Source organism: Erythrolamprus reginae, chromosome 2 (assembly GCF_031021105.1).
Source record: "Erythrolamprus reginae isolate rEryReg1 chromosome 2, rEryReg1.hap1, whole genome shotgun sequence".
Classification (NCBI taxonomy): Eukaryota; Metazoa; Chordata; class Lepidosauria; order Squamata; family Dipsadidae; genus Erythrolamprus; species Erythrolamprus reginae.
Window position 1 is genome coordinate 131,071,077 of NC_091951.1, and position 15,741 is coordinate 131,086,817.

Sequence of the window (15,741 nt, forward strand, 5' to 3'; positions counted from 1 at the left end):
GGGCCATTTAGAATATCAATAGGATAGGGGCAGAATACCAATAGGATAGGGACTTCTCCTGACCAATGGGGAAGCCTTATGCTTATGATTTTTCTAGGAAAAACTTTGTGTTAGGGTACTATTATGTTAGAAATGAACCAATGGCATAATTGTAGTGTTCCTTTGGATAGCAAGTTATCTTTATTTTGCCAAATAGAGAGCAAACCAGCAAATAAGGAACTAATAGAACCGAAAAATCAAACTGGAAAATTTGAATTATAGAACTTCAAAACCTGAAACCAATCTCAACTTATTCTTCAACACTGTGAGCAAATTAGTAGACCAGCAAAGTAATGTGGACATAATTTACTTAGACTTTAGCAAAGCATTCAACAAAGTAGACTACAACCTATTTCTCTGTAAGCTAGAAAAAAGTGGGATAGACAACTACATGACCAGGTAGATTAACAACTGCTGACTAACCATACTCAACAAGTAATCCTGAAAGAGGCTAAATCTACATGGAGAAAAGTATGTAGCAGGGTCCCACAAGATTCCGTCCTAGTCCCAATACTCTTTAATATCTTCATAAATGACCTAGTTGAGGGAATAGAAGCAGAAATATCATATTTGTCAGAGTATAAGATGTACTCTTTTCCTCCCTAAAAGAGGCTGATAATTTTGGTGTGTCTTATACTCTGAATGTAGTTGCTAATGATCTTCCCAGCTCTTACCTTGCAGGCTCTTTCATTGTTTTTTTCTGCAAAAAAATGTTTTCCAAGCCCTAAGTCTTTGCAGGGTTTTTTTCATTGCTCTAACTTGCTCCGAATAAATTTCTTTCCAGCCCTAATCAGCTGCTAATGATGTTACAACTCTTACTGGCTTGCAAGCTCTTTCATTGTCACTCTCTGTGAAGAATGTTTTCCAAGCCCTAAGTCTTTGCAGGGTTTTTTTTCATTGCTCTAACTTGCTCCAAATGTTTCTTTCCAGTCTAACCAAGTGCTAAAAATGTTTCATAGAAACATAGAAGACTGACGGCAGAAAAAGACCACATGGTCCATCTAGTCTGCCCTTATACTATTTCCTGTATTTTATCTTACAATGTGTTCTGTCTGGGTGCCCCCAGACTTCAACACCAACTGGAAAAAGCATCCAGACACACTGGTAAAAGCAAAAGCACTTTATAGTTTGAAAAATAAACACAGAGAAAAAACTGTTCTTCCCAACAGGCAGGCTATGAGACTTCACAGCAGAGTCCTGATGGCCAGACAATACAGCAGACTTCTTGCTGGCACACCCACCACTGTAGAGAATAAGACCCACACCTTTTCCCCCCAAGGTTTCAGTATTCAAAGTCACAAACCAGAATTCCAAGACGCCAAAGATCACAGCCAGGTCCCAGGACTCCCAAAGATAATACTCCACAAGCCAGGAAGGGTGGGTCTGCCTTTTCAGCCTTTCCAGAGAGCACCACACCCAAACCCAGCTGTTGCCTCTTTAGTGCTGAAAGTCCCTGGCTAATTGTCCCCTTCGTTGTGTTGCTCTTCTCTGCCGGAGATCGATTATTGCTTGTGCATTTTCATCTAAGGAATCCAGGCTGCTTGCTGGGGAGAGCTCCCTCTCGGGGGACTCTGGCTGTCCTCCCTCTCCCTCAGCCTGAGATTCCTCCTCCCCGTCTGCCTGAACCTCCTGTTCCTCATCCTCCTCCTCTGAGCAGGAAGCCGGCAGAGGATCAGCCGTTCCCTGAGGGGCCTCAGACGGAATCACAACACAATGGATATATGTTTATCCCAGGCATGTTTAAATTCAGTTACTGTGGATTTACCAACCACATCTGCTGGAAGTTTGTTCCAAGGATCTACTACTCTTTCAGTAAAATAATATCTTTTTGTAGGTGAGGTCTCCAGAATTAGAAAGGTTTCCAAGCTTTTTCTTTGTTACTCTCTGTGAAGAATGTTTTCCAAGCCCTAAGTCATTGCAGATTTTTTTCACCCCATTGGTCTAACTTTCTCCAAATTTATTTCCAGCCCTAACCAGGTGCTAACAATGTTCCCAGCTCTTACAGGCTTGCAAGCTCTTTCATTGTTACTCTCTCCAAATAAAGTTTTTTAAGCTCTAACCAGGGGATAAAATAATGTGCTGAAGCTGACCAGACTAAGGATGCTAGTCAGATGAATACCTGGTAAGCAGATTCCTTTCCCTATTTCCCTCCCCAAAAACTAAGGGGCATCTTATACTCTGGTGCGTCTTATACTCTGAAAAATATGGTAATCAAATTTGCAGATGATACTAAGCTGGCAGGAATAGCTAACACCCCAGAGTACAGGCTCAAAATCTAGATGGATCTTGACAGACTTGAACTCTGGGCCCTATCTAATAAAGTGAAATTCAATTCAGAAAAAAAGTCCTACACTTGGAGGGGGGGGGGGCAAAAATAGATACATATAAACTGGGTGAAAACACACTCAGTAGCAGTGACTGTGAGAGGGATCTTGGAGTCCCAGTAGACAACCAGCTAAACATGAGCCAACAGTGTACAGCGACAGCCAAAAAAGCCAATGCAATCCTAAACTGCATTAATAGAAAGGTACAATCTAGGACTAGGAAAGTATTAATATCACTCTATAAAGCCTTAGTTAGACTATACCTAGAGTATTGCATCCAGTTTTGATCAACACACTACAAAAGAGACATTGAAACACTAGAAAAAGCGCAGAGGAGAGCAACCAGGATGAATAGAGGACTGGAATCTATAACATATGAAAAGCGGTTGCAAGAACTGTGTGTAGACAGTTTAGTGAAGAGAAGGCTCAGAAGAGACATGATATCAGCAATATTTGAGGGGCTACCACAGAGAGGAAGGGTTCAGGCTGTTTTCCAAGGCACCAGAACATTGGACAAGGAATAATGGAGTCAGTTTTCTTAGTCAGGAAACTGACTCCATTATTCAGGAAACTGACTAAGGAAAGATTCAACTTGGAAATAAGGAGAAACTTTCTGACAGTGAGAGTGATCAACCAGTGGAACAGCTTTCCTCTGGAGGTTATAAGAGCTCCAACACTTGAGACCTTCAAGAGAAAATTGGACTGCCATGTATCTGAAGTGGTGTAGGGTCTCCTACTTGAGTGGGGGGTTGAGCTAGATGACCTACAAGGTCCTTTCCAACTCTAGTAATCTTTAATCTGTAAAACAGGCATTTTAAGTTAACTCATAAGTCTGATTTATAGATATTTGCTATGAAACTAAAAGTTCAAGCACTTCAAATCATGCGAATCCTGTTTTGGTATCTTTCTGTCAATTTTATATTCATACGCTATTATCACAGTAAACTGGCGTTGATTAAATATGGATATATAACCTGTCTCTCTTTTTAATGTGTGCATTTTATAACTTGCACCTGCATTCCATTTTCATAGTTAAATTATATGCAGCATTCTGAAATGCCAAATGAGTAAGAAGTGTCTAAAATTTTACTTTCTAAATTTTACAAATAGATCTAGGTACTAGAATAATTTTCTACAATTCATAATTCAGAGAAAATGTAAGAAGAAACAACTAAAATAATCAAGAAATAATGCAAAAATTTATTGGTTTTGTTCTGAATACAAGTAGGCCAACACTACTCTGACAGTAACAAAATCAATAAGAATCTAATCTCTTCTGTAACAATGCCTAGCATATAAACAGCAATTTAGAGTTTGCATAAGTATATTCATAATAAAAAGTTAATCTAAAAGAGTTGACAACATATTTTTTTCTCCTGAAGTTTAGGTGTACATTAAATTAACCACACAAGCCAATCATATCATTTTTTATTATCCAATGTTTTCAGATGACTATGACATCAATTTTAAACACTTTTAATTTGAGGATACTTTTTATGATGTTAAGTTTATCAATTTTCTTTTTGATAACAACATATTTAGCTGACCTCTAATGATGGGCAAACCCAATGGTGTTCGGGTTTGCCAAGTTCAGACGAACTACTCGCAAAAGTCGGCCGAACCGAACCAAACCCAAATCCGAACCCGAATGGGGAATCCCACCAAGAGATTCTGGGGGCGGAGCTTTGATGTCACATATACCGGCAGGTTGCTAAGGACGCCAAGGTGTTCACTTCCTGGATTCATTGAAGAAAAAAGATGAGCCTCTGCCCTCCATCCCCCCCACCCCACTCTCTGTCATTCCTTCACACTATTCTCCTCTTTTTTATTCAATGAGCCTCTGCCCTCTGTTCCCCCCACCCCACTCTCTGTCATTCCTGTACACTATTCTCCTCTTTTTTTCCAATGAGCCTCTGCCCTCCTTTTTTGTAAAAAAAAAAAAAATTATGTCAAAAGACCTCCCTTTGAAGGAGAATCCCTGCCAAGAAGAGATTTCAGGGGTGGAGCTTTGACGTCACGTATACTGGCAGGTTGCTAAGGATGCCAAGGTGATCACTTCCTGGATTCCATGGGAGGGATTCCCTAGCTTCTTTTGTGCCTCCCTCCCATCCTCCCGACCAGCCGACTGCTCCTGGGTGTTCGTCTTCCTCCGCCGCCACTGGTGCCCGGCTCCTCCTCTTCTTCTCAGCAGATGACAGCCGGGCGGTGGCTTTCGCGATGTTAGGCATGAACACTAAACTAAATCATGAATTTTTTAAAAAATTCCCCTTCATCCAGTCAGAGTTGAAGAAGCTTCTTAGATAAGAAGTGAAATGTCTTAAAAGAAAAACCAGAAAGTCCAGTTGCTTCTTGAAAAAAGCACCTTTGGGACTAGCATTAAACAAATACTACTTAGCCTAAGGTGACCAGATGTCCCACTTTTGGCAGGACAGTCAGGCTTTTGAGCAATTTGCCCAGTGTCCCACAGTATTTTTAAAAAGTCCTGATTTTTAAAAAATGGGACGTCTGGTCATCTTAATTAGCCGAATAGGTATACTGACATGGCATGCTAAATACTTTAGGTAGTTAATGTAAATGCATTTTTTCTTAATTTTTATTTTACATTCAATTAATGATCGTTAAACTTTAAGAAAAAAGAAACTAAAACAAAGGAGAAAAACAACTACCTGAAGCTGAGGAATAAATATAATTATCAACAATCATTAATATACTAATAAATACACCACTATAAAGTATTCAATATAAAATAATACTGTAAAACATAACAGAATTTTTGCCATGGTTACACATATTGCTGCATCAGATTAGTAGAAAATATTGCCTTTTCCAAAACAAAGATTACATATTTCTAACAACAATTCCTTAATATCAGGAATAATGACACTTATCTAATTTCTCAATATTAATCTTTTAATTAGCCCCATGCTTGATAAAACCATATTCCTGATAAGCAGGAATTGAGCAAACCATATTGACATGAAAGGGGCTATCTCTGAAGAGTGTTGGGAGACTACAGCTGGTTCAAAATGCAGCTGTGTGAACTGTTGTGGCTGCACCTAGGTACACCCACATTACACCAATCCTCTGTGGACTGCACTGGCTCCCGATTGGTCTTGGACACATTTCAAGGTGTTGGTCATTACCTTTAAATCCCTACATAGCTTAGGGACAGACTATCTTCAAGACCGCTTTCTACTACATACTCCCAGCGACCAGTAATAGCCCACAGAGTTGGTCTTCTCTAGGTCCTATCAGCTAAACAGTGTTGGCTGGTGAGTCCATGGAGAAGGGCCTTCTCTGTGGGTGCTCCGACTCTCTGGAACAAGTTACCTCTTGAGATCTGGACTATCCCCATCATACTGGCCTTCTGGAAAGTGGTAAAGACCTGGCTTTTTCGGCAAGCCTGGGGCCATTGATCTGATGGTATGCATGGGTTTAACTGTTGTATTTAACTTGTTTTTAAACTGTTTTTAGAGGTTTTAGTACTATTTGGATGTTTTATATTTTTGGTTGTGAGCCGCCTACAGTCCCTAGGGAGTTGGGTGGCATAATAAAGAAGTGAATGAATGAATGAATGAATGACCTGAAATTGATACTAAATAATATTGGATGTTTTCAGTAATTATACATATTTCAGTAATTATGGGGGGGGGAATTATTGACCCCCTCGGAGAGGGTCCGCAACTTGGGCGTCCTCCTCGATCCACAGCTCACATTAGAGAACCATCTTTCAGCTGTGGCGAGGGGGCGTTTGCCCAGGCTCGCCTGGTGCACCAGTTGCGGCCCTATCTGGACCGGGACTCACTGCTCACAGTCACTCATGCCCTCATCACCTCAAGGTTCGACTACTGTAATGCTCTCTACATGGGGCTACCTTTGAAAAGTGTTCGGAAACTCCAGATCGTGCAGAATGCAGCTGCAAGAGCAGTCATGGGCTTACCTAGGTATGCCCATGTTTCACCAACACTCCGCAGTCTGCATTGGTTGCCGATCAATTTCCGGTCACAATTCAAAGTGTTGGTTATGACCTTTAAAGCCCTTCATGGCACTGGACCAGAATATCTCCGAGACCACCTGCTGCCACACGAATCCCAGCAACTGATTAGGTCCCACAGAGTGGGCCTTCTCCGGGTCCCGTCAACTAAACAATGTCGGTTGGCGGGCCCCAGAGGAAGAGCCTTCTCTGTGGCGGCCCCGGCCCTCTGGAACCAACTCCCCCCGGAGATTAGAACTGCCCCTACTCTCCTTGCCTTTCGTAAGCTCCTTAAGACCCACCTTTGTCGTCAGGCATGGGAGAACTGAGACATCTCCCCCGGGCATTACAATTTATGAATGGTATGTCTGTATGTATGTTTGTTTAGAAAATGGGGTCTTTTAAATATTTTTAAATAGTAATTTAGATTTGTTGTAAATTGTTTTTCACTTTGCTGTGAGCCGCCCCAAGTCTGCGGAGAGGGGCGGCATACAAATCTAAATAAATAAATAAATAAATAATATATATATATATATATGTATATATATATATATACACACACACACACAAAATACATGAGTAAAATAAATGAGTTTAGTTTTATCACTACAGAGAATAAATATTTCCTGCCCAAGTGGAACTAAAGAGAAGGGGGGTAGCAAAAGGAGGAAATGTGAGAGGAGATTATAAATTTATATTATCAAGACAACATTCCTTTATTCATCTGTATTGAAATGAAAAGTATTCCAGAAAAGATTGCTAGCTCATTGACCATATGCCACTAGTCTTTGTAGTACAAAACATTGAATTGCTTTTCCCTGAGGGCGACTGTGTCTCCAGGTGTGCTAATAATAAAATTAATAGCTTAAAGAAAATGCCTGCTACTGCTGCAGCAGCAGCAGGGTAAGCCAATTGATTCCAATGTTTCACTGTCCTACTTCTATGGTGTATATATCCTCTTCAGTCACCAGTGACTTGTATGCAGTCTCACAGGTAATCAATATAATCTTCATTTCAAACAAATAAACAGAATCGGATTTATAAAACTTTCAAACAGAAGATTGTGATAAAACAGTCAAACTTTTTTGCTAGTTTTTTTTTACCCAGGGAATAAGATGTTTAACCCTTAGCGCAAAAGTAGCAACTGAGTGTTCTTTTTTCAAAAAGTTGTATTTATGCAGCAGGTTTTATTACTATATTAATAGTGCAACTGTATCCATGTCTAGTTAAAAGTAAATACACCGAACTTAAATGCATCTGTGGGATATGGAGGCCTTTTTGACAAATCGTTATAACAAAGAAGGAATTTTCTTACTTCTGATCTTGTCTAAATTAAAAATGACTTTAAAATGTTACATAAGTATGGTTGTCCCAACCAAAAGAAAGTTATTAGCATAGGATTAAAAGCATGTGGATCTGTTTCCAGTCTCGAAGCTCCATACACACCAGAAGAGCCCTTCACTCCTCCACTCGAAAAACAATACCCTATGAGACTAGACTTTCAATTCTGGGCCTAGAAAGTTTTGAACTAAGACGCCTTAAAGAAGATCTAAGTATTGCCCACAAGATCATATGCTGCAATGTCCTGCCTGTTGGCAACTACTTCAGCTTCAACCACAACAACACAAGAGCACACAACAGATTTAAACTTAATATTAACCGCTCCAAACTTGACTGTAAAAAAAAATGACTTCAGTAACCGAGTTGTCAAAGCGTGGAACTCATTACCAGACTCCATAGTGTCATCCCCAAACCCCCAACACTTTACCCTTAGATTATCTACGGTTGACCTATCCAGATTCCTAAAAGGTCAGTAAGGGTCGAGTACAAGTGCACTAGAGTGCCTTCCGTCCCCTGTCCTATTGCTCTCCTATATCTCCTATACCTTTCTTCTATTCCTATATCTCTTCTTCTATTCTTTCATTGATATGTTCTATTACTATATCTTCTTTTCTATTATTTCTTAGATATATTTTACTAAGAGTATCTCCTCTATAACCTTCATCATGTATTTTACTATGTGTATATAGATATATACCCACTAAAACCCTCATTGTGTATTGGACAAAATAGATAGATAGATAGATAGATAGATAGATAGATAGATAGATAGATAGATAGATAGATAGATAGATAGATAGATAGATAGATAGATACATTCTCCACATAGGCATGTGCTCAAACAAAGCCTCACTGGGCAGCTCTGTCCCCACCATGGCCACACAGGAAAATTCCCCAGCACAGTGCAGTTCTGGGATGGCAAAAAGCCCAGGCAAGAGCACATTCTGCCCTTCTGGACCGTCTGGACCTTCCTCCTACACACACACACACACACCAGCATCACCTTATCTTCTGCTGCTGCTATATGGCTGAGCCTGAGAGCAGCAGCAGTTGGCCAAAGGCCCTGTGGAAGCAGAGTGTGCCATGCCCAAAAGGTGGGAAATGGCAAGTGGATATCCAGGGGTGCTGCATCTCCCACAGCCCTTTTCTGATGCAGACTCGTGTCCTACCGCATGTGCAGTGTCAGGGCACCTGCTTACAGGGTAAGTGATGGACCAGTACAGGGGTGTGGCTAGCCAACCATCGCTGGAGGTGTGGAAAACCACGGGCAGCCATTGCTACTGATCTGCCCGAATCGGTCCAAAACAAGAACATAATGATTGAATTAGATGAATGTGGATGACTGTATAAGGGGTTTTAGATTTTTATTAATTGTATATGTTCTTTTAAATAATTGGATTTCTCACATATATTGTTTGTACTTACAATGCTGTACACCATCCTGAGTTGCTTTGAGAAGGGTGGCATAGAAATCAAATAGATAGATAGATAGATAGATAGATAGATAGATAGATAGATAGATAGATAGATAGATAGATTAATTTCACTTCTGAGCCAGTCTCTTGTTAAAGGGGAATATGCTTTTTTAAAAATGGGAAGAATGAAACATTTATGGGGCAGAATGGAGTATCGCTGGTATGAAAGAAACTGGGGAAAATGCTTGATAAAACCCCAAAGCCAATGCTGCAATGGATGGAATGTTTGATGGAATGTTTCAGAGTTAAAGGAGAATGTAGACATTATAATCCTTTCTCTAAGTTCTAATATGAATATCTGGCAGAGAAAGACCTGCTTGGGCTGTCTCTTTCCAAGGGACAGCCAGCCAATCAGGAACTGAGTTGACCAATGATCTCTGTTGTAAGAAATGTCCTTCTGGATTGGGTTCCAAGTGTGGAAAAAGACACTAGAAGCAGGGAGGCTGTTTGAAAGATGGTTTTAATGGTGGACAGCAGGAGCACATGGTCTGAGGTCCTTGGGAAAGGAGGGAATCACATGCTTCAAAGAAAAAGAGAAAGGCTGAGATACTGATTGTGCCTGAGTTTTACACCCTATATTTGGCCCCACCTTAAGAGTTTCCTGTTCATGTGTAAGAAATGTATCCCATTGGCTGTCCGACTTCCAAGGGGCAGGGATCTTAGTTAACTTTGTAGGCTTTGGTCTCTGTCCCATCAGGTATGGCTGACATAATCTTCTCAGGCGAAATGGCTTTGGGATTTCTATTATGGTTCTTCCTATAGATCCTTGTTATGTAGAATAGACTGCCCATTGAAAGAAAAAAAGGGGGGGTTGAGTGAATGGGCCCTAGTCTTAATGGACCGTTGATAAAGGTGGAGGCTAGTAAAAGTGAGTCTGTTTCCTGCCTAAAAAATATGTTTCTCCATTTCTCAGCCAGGAAAATAAAATATTCTGCCTTTTTAAATATATCTTAAAATATTTCATTCCTCTAGGACCATGATAACAAGCCTATCACACACATGCCAGAGGTGGCATGCAGAGCCCCTTTGCTGGCACACAGGCCATTGCCCAGATCAGATCTCCATGGTGTTTCTTTTGTGAACTTCTGTTTCCCTGCAAATAACAAAACAGAAGCTCACAAAAAGATCTTACCCTTGCCCCACTGCTGGTATTGGGATGCCCAGCCTCCCACCAGCCAACTGGTCTTCAGGTCTCTGATGCACATGCATGCATGACTGTGGATGCGTGCATGCATGTGTACACCTGTCTGCACTTGTGAATATTTGCATTTGGGCATGCATCTTTCAGGACATAAGATAGATAGAGAGAGCCATTAGTAATCTCAGGCTAATCTAGGACAGAGGGACCCATAGGGTGTGGGGGAACATTGGATGGAGGACATTTTATAGACCCTTTGTTCAAGGGCATTTGGAGGAGGCTTCCTTAGTCACAATGGGGTCCCAAAGGGGACATGGATACTCCCAAGCCCCTTCCTTCATCTTGCCATTTCAGAGGTGGCACCTCATATATGGACTGTCCTCCCCAGAGACTCTCAGTTGGTACCAGTGGTGAAATCTAAATTTTTTGGCCACCAGTTCTGTGGGCGTGGCTTGGTTGGCAGGGCTTGGTGGACATGGCCTTGTAGTCATGTGACTGGGTGGCCATGGCCAGGTTGTCACGTAATTGGGTAGATGAAGCCAATTTAGTGGTCCATTTTGCCTGGGAGCTGGAGGCTGGACTAGTTGACCTCTGAGGTACCTTCCAGCCTTTGCTGTGCTGTTTCAAAGTATTCTATGAAGCTGTGTCTTGTGCCAGCGAGATTTGTGGTCCTCCCTCCCTACTCTCTCTCCTCCCACCCTCTCTCTCTCTCTCTTCTGTGGGAAGCAACCACCCCAAATTAAATATTACTCATAAGAACAGGCTCCAAGAAAAAACAAGATAAATCAAGCTGCTAACAAAGAAACCTGCCTGAATTTTATTTCACATTCCTGCCTGATAGAGATAATGAGATAATGACTGTACAGAAAGTGGAAGCCTGATGTTTGGCTCCATTCACACAAGCAGGCAAACCGATTCCTAAAAGACCCATTCAAAATTGGGTATTTTGAAATTTCCCCATGGCAAGATTTGGCAGCTAACAAAACAGAGTAGTTGAATCAGAATAAGCAGGTACACACTCAAGATCAGGATGAAAGTCATTTAGCCACAATGGGAATCACCCAAACCCTTTTAGAAACACAAAGCCCATATTGCACAAACTAGGGGTGGGTTCTGCTTACTTTCACCACCAGTTTACCTTGTGAAGTTTCTCACATGCCCGATCTGCTCGCATGGACACACGCATCCCCTCATGCAATTCTACTTCAGTGCATGCTCACTAGCTAGAAACAGCCCAAACCAAAGCTGAGGAGCTGATCAGCTGTGTTTCTGGCAAAGGAATAAAGGTAAATATAAGCCTACCTTTATTGGTGGGCAGAAGGGCCCTTTTTCAAGCAGGAGCAGAGGGAAAAAAACTTCCCAACAGTAAAAAGTTTGGCATTTTTTTAAAAAAAAAAGATAGTGGCACCCATGGACCGGCACCAACTGAACCAGATCCGTGACGCCATCATGACATCACCAGCAGGTCACTACTAGTTCAGGAATCCAGTCCGAACCAGCAAGAACCCACCTCTGGCACAAACCCCAAAACTTCAAAAATGTAGACTCATATAACAATCCTTCCTTTTATCCAGTTTGTTGTTCAGCTGACCCAAAAACAAACTGATGAATGTCACTCTATTTCTGCAATTAAAAACCAGCTTCTGAAGGCATTTCAATTTAAAGCAGGACTCTCCAAAGTTTGCCACATTAAGACTTGTGGACTTCAACTCCCAGAATTCCTTAGGCAGCCATACTGCTAAGTGTGGAGACTCCTGATTTAAAGTGACAGCATTTGTTTTCTATGCTATTCAATAAAGAATTCTATTTTCTTCTTTGCCAAGATATCTCCTGGATGAAAAGTGAGTCCTGATTTTTTCCTTGTAACACTTCCCTCTTTTTCTCTCCCCCCCACCTCTTTTTTTCCATTCAAGCGAACTGGCAGGGAAAAAGGCTTTAAAATTTTAAAAAATAACCACCAGAAAGTGATGATATCAGGGTGGATGGGCAAAGCCTCACACTGATCACTGCCAGTTCCCTGGACTTGCAGCCTCCACTGCTACCTACTTGCCTGAACTGGGCCAAACCAGGAGGATTTCACCACTGCTTTTAAATATAAATAATCTGTCCTTTCTATAAGATTTGAATGGTTGCTTCATAGATTGCCCCAAGATGCTTCTGCACGTTCAGTATGAATGTGTATATATGGCTACTTTGCATCAGGAAGAAAAATGAGCTGCACAATATATATACATGCAAGTTAGCTAAGGATAGCTTCTCGGAGACCCATTCAAGCCTTGAAAATAACCTTCCTTACTTAATTATTTTGAGGAAGAAATTATTATTTTCAGGGCACTGCACAGACCTACCAAAGATAAAACAGATAAAACCTCAGCCACATGTGAAGAAATTTGGTTTAACAGTGTCACCTTACAGTATTTGAGTTTTGAGAGGCAATAATAAGGGAGCAGGCCCAATTTCTAAGTTTCAATCTGTTCAGTATATTTTTTATGGTTTGTTATTGCAACTACTGTCATTTCTCTTTCCACTGTTTGATCTAAGCTACATATGCAAGCATTTAACACTTTGGAAACCTCTAAATAGAGTTATAGTGTATGGCAGGATTGTAGGAAGACTTTATAAGAAGTGCTTTATTGTTCTGTCTGGGTTCTCCCAGACGTCAACACCAACTAAAAAGAGTAGCCAGACACGCTGGTAAAAAGCAAAGTCATTTTATATCTTTGAAAACAAACACAGATAACAAAAACTGTTCTTACAAACTGGAATGCTATGAAGCTTCACAGAAGAGTCACGACGGCCAGACAATACAACAGGCTTCTTGCTGGCACACACACCACTGTAGATAATAAAACCCACACCTCCCTCAAGTTTTCAGCCTTCGAGGCCACAAGCCAGAATCAGAGACGCCAAGGATCGAAGCAAGGTCACAGGACTCCCAAAAGATAACTCTCCACAATACAGGAAGGACGGGCCTTCCTTTTCAACCTTTCTGAGGAGAACCACACCCAAACCCAGCTGTTGCCTATTAGGGATGGAAATACCTGGCTAATTGTCCCCTTCGTTGTGCTGCCCTTCTCTGCCTCATATCTATGATGGCTTGTGCGTTCTCATCTAATGACTCCAGGCTACTCGCTGGGGAGAGCTCTCCCCCGGGGGTCTCAGGCTGTTCTCCCTCCTCCTCGTCCTGACATTCCTCTTCCCCGTCTTCCTGGTCCTCCTCCTCCTCCTGTTCCTCCTGCAGAGTTCCAGCCATTCCCTGAGGAGCCTCAGACTGAATCACAACATTTATAAACCATGCAGTTATAAGAAACACTTATTTTCAATATGTTAAAGCATTTATATCTTTTCAGCAAAGCAAGCCAAAAGAACATGAAAATATACAAATCCAATTAAATCCAATTAATAAATAAATAAACTTGGCAGGTTGTCTGAGCCTTGAACAGCTACTTTAAAAAAAATGGGATGACTTGTCAAGCTGATTTGGAGTACAGCTTTGGAAAGCTATCAAATGTTTTCCTAAGATCTACCGAGTTCATCCTGGTCTATGTAATAATGTCGAACAAAATTTGCATGCTGTCTTGATCTTTGATAATTATGCTGGTTAAGATATTGCAGAAAGTGGTGGAAATGATAAAAAGGCACCCAGAGTTGTTTGTGCTGTCCCAGAGACAGAGATAGTTGGACTGTATTTAGGCATGTTTCTTTAAGATATTGCATTAGGGGAAATGTAGTGAAATTGCACTCTGGGTAATTTAGTTTTACATGTGACCACATTTGTGCATTTCTATTGGCTCTGACTCGGGATGAGGGGTAATTGGAGAGAATATTCCAGTTGGTCCTTTGTTTTCAATCACTAAGCCAGCCAGCATGTAGATGCTACCCCCAGAGCTGGGGTCAATTCAATCTCTTTTTACCTGCACAATGGGAAAGATTATACTGCAGAAGAATTGCATCATAACCGTGAGTTATTGTGAAAATTCCTGTAATAAAATTATCTGTGATATCTCGTTGTGCTGAGTTATCTGAGTGGGAAAAGTTGAACTTGTACCAGAACATTGTTTCAATATGAGATTGGTGGCAAATAAATTTAATAAATAATATCATCGTGCATATTTGTATTCTCTATTGTGCCATTTGCTGGAACATTACAAAAGTTGAATGTAACAGTTATGCCTCTCATTAAACTGTTGTGGAATAATTAAGTCTCAAATTTTATAATGGTTATTCTATTATTAAAATTACTGATTACTGTATATTTGACTTCAATGTCTCATTAGTACTTTATTTCAATTAGGTTTTATTTTTCTTGGTAGAGTTTTCTTGGTGCTCTCTGAGCATAGTTGTTTTCTTGCAGATGTTTCATTGCCCATACTAGGTAACATCATCAATGTGTAATCATCAGGGCTATGAAATATCTGCAAGAAAGCAACCAAGATCAGACAGCACCAATCTCCCTTCATTTCAACCCTGACCTACAAATATTCTTCTTTAGAATCTTCTATTTATTGAAACAGCAGTATTTGTTCTAAGATATACTGCAATGGTACATAACTTAGTTAAAACATATTTATTTGAGCCACAGAGATCAAATTTTGACTGCAGCAGCATACAAGTATGTTTTATGAATAACAAATTAATGAATAACGTTCTACTAGCTGTCATTCAGAACGTATTCAGACCCCTTCACTTTTGTCAATGTTGGTATGCTGCAACCTGAAACTAGAGTTGTTGAAATTCATTTTTCTCATTAATCTACATTCAATACTCCATAATGTCAAAGTAAAAACAGAATTTTAGAAATGTCTGTAAATTTATTAAAAAGAAATAAATGAAATACAGTGACATAGGTATTCAGTCTCCTTGCAACAGTTGAAATTTAGCTCAGGTGCCTCTGTTTTTCTTGATCATTGATGATCTGATTCTACACATTGATTGGAGTCAACCTGTAGTGTATTAAATTGATTGGATGTGATTTGGAAAGGCATACACTTCTTTATAGAAGGTCTCACAATTGACAGTGCACACTTGCAGAGCAATAGCCATGAGGTCAAAGGAAATGATTGCAGAGCTCAGATACAGGATTATTACAAGGCACAAATTTGGGGAAGGCTACAATAAAATTTCTGCTTCACTGAAGTTTTCTAAGAGCACTATGGCCTCCATAATTCTCAATGGAAGAGATTTGGCACAATCAGGACTCTTCTAAGAGCTGGTTGTCTGGTCAAACTGAGCAATTGGGAGAGACAGGGCTTAGCAAGAAAGATAACCAAGAACCCATTGGCCATTCTGACTGAGCTCCTGAGATTCTGTGTATTGATGAGACAGAGTTCCAGAAGGACAACCATCACTATAGCTTTCCACCAATCTGGATTTTAATGTAGAGAGGTTACACAGAAGCCTTTCCTCAATGCAAAACACACATTAGGAGTTTATAAAAATGCATCTGAAAGA